Below are 2,211 nucleotides of genomic sequence, written 5' to 3'. Positions count from 1 at the left end.
GCAGGGCTTCCAAGGTAGGAAAAGTGGAAAAGAGAAGGGAGATAAAGACCATTAAGGATTCTGGCTAGATGAAACAAAGTGAACTGAAATAACTCGAATGACTTTGTGGAATGCAGATCAAGTGGCAGGGGGGAAATGTATGTAGGTATGGCAGATATGGGCAGGGCAGCGAAGCTGGAGGAGGGCTCCTGAACAATCCAGCTCTTCCCATAGTCGTGTGGCCTTGGCATCCACTCATTCATTTCAAGAAAAAAAAACATTTTCCACCAAATCAAAAGTATAGTGGGATCACTATCACTGCAGCTAGATTAGCCTTTACATTAGTACTGATAGTACTGATGGAGATGATTGAGAAAAGGGGATAGAGCTTTATACACTGCGGGAAAGTATACAAATTAACAGGGATACTATAGAAAACAATGTGGATTCATCAAAAACCTAAAACCAGAACTTGCATGTGATCTAGCAGTACCACTCCAAGCTATACCTCTATAAGAGAAAAAAATTGATATGTGAAAGAGAAATCTGCCCCTGCCGTATTGACTATAGCACTATCTATAGTAGCTAAGCTTTGGACTCAACTGAGGTGCCAGTCAGCAAATGAATTTGATGAAGATGACGTGGTACTTATATGAAGAGGAGAATGTCATTTGTAGCAAAACAAACAGAAATGAAGGAAGTCAATATGAGCTACAGTCAGCTAGTCAGGGGAAGGTATGCCCATATGATTCCGATTATACAAGAAAGCTCCTACATGAGATTAGAAAGCCCTTCTCCAAGCTTATATGAGCAGTAGCAATCCAAGGGATGAATTTCCCTGCAACCCATGCAGGACACTCTGGAAATGCAGGTTTCCCAAATCATCACTCATGCTGACATAGGCTTCTTAGTGATGCCGCTGCATCATCCATTCCTCCTTTAAGTAACCCTTTCTTTACCCATACTCCTTTTGAGCAATTGCAATAAATACATTAAGCTATACTTGATGAAATTACTACATTGGTCTGTCACAAGTGCTTTTCATCTCTAGTAAATAGATATTTGTTTGCATCTCCCTAGGAAAAGTCACAAAACTCAATATAGAGCAGAGAGGATTGACATGAGAGGGCACAATATTTGTTCCCACAATTATGTGCCTCACGCAGTGAGATGCCCTAGACGAAGGGAAACCTGGGAGATGTACTTTCCTAATCAACCTCCCTTCCTCCATTATGGAGGTCATAACATGACCACAATCCATTTGACTTTTATATAGTCGAAGAGAAAGGACATGGGACTATTGCTAGCCAACAGGAATTCCTTGATAAAGGACATTACCAGAGTTACTTGAACCTAAATATTTCAGTTAAGCAGTTGTGAAACAAGTGAAAAAGATAGTAAAGAGCCATGAAGTTGAGTCTTGAAAAATTCCCAGAAACAGATCTATTACAACTTGTAACCAACCTGACTCTATGTGGTAGATCTAATCCAGTTACTCTCCATCCCAGAGCCGGGACAAGGTCACAGTTGCCCCTGAAGTAAAGAATTAGCATTACAGCTGTGGAGTCAGGAGACAACCTCAGGGCCTGGTCCACACCTTCTACCTAGTTTCCAGGCAGAATTTCTCTTATGTGCTGCTGCACTACATATTCTAAGCTTGCTGCCTTGTGAGCTTCAAGAGAATTCTGCCTCTACCTTTTATTTTTTTATAGAAATACTACAATTACAGACAAATGCCTCCATGGCTTCTGAATATTCCAAACTCAGCTTTTGAGGCTTACATGGCAAGATATTTTTATCTGCTAAGCCATCTTCTCAGCTCAAGGAAAGGAATTTTATCCACTACAATCAACTTATATGCATTTCCTTCCGTATTCGACATAACCTGTCAGTTATCAGGTACTGTTATTTGTGAATGAAATGTCTCTGCAAAAGCCAAAACATATGAATATTCTACAAACTGACTGACTAGATTTTCATGGTTGTAGAGAGTTGAATACTGTAGATAGAGAACCAAAATCATCTTGTTGTATCTTTAGTTCTCTCAATGGACATTTCAAATGGACATCTACTTGCATCTGAAATGTGAGCTAGTGTCATTTAGACTATGAGGAAAAGCCATTAAAATACATCAATCTAGCAGGCCAATAGTTTAAATCAATTTCAAAGTTCTGAATATTATCACATAGCAAAGACATCCACTGGTTTTGGTGTGACATCAATATATTTGTT

Source organism: Apodemus sylvaticus, chromosome X, assembly GCF_947179515.1.
Source record: "Apodemus sylvaticus chromosome X, mApoSyl1.1, whole genome shotgun sequence".
Taxonomy (NCBI): Eukaryota; Metazoa; Chordata; class Mammalia; order Rodentia; family Muridae; genus Apodemus; species Apodemus sylvaticus.
The sequence above is the reverse complement of the archived record's forward strand: the minus strand, read 5'-3'. Positions refer to the sequence as shown.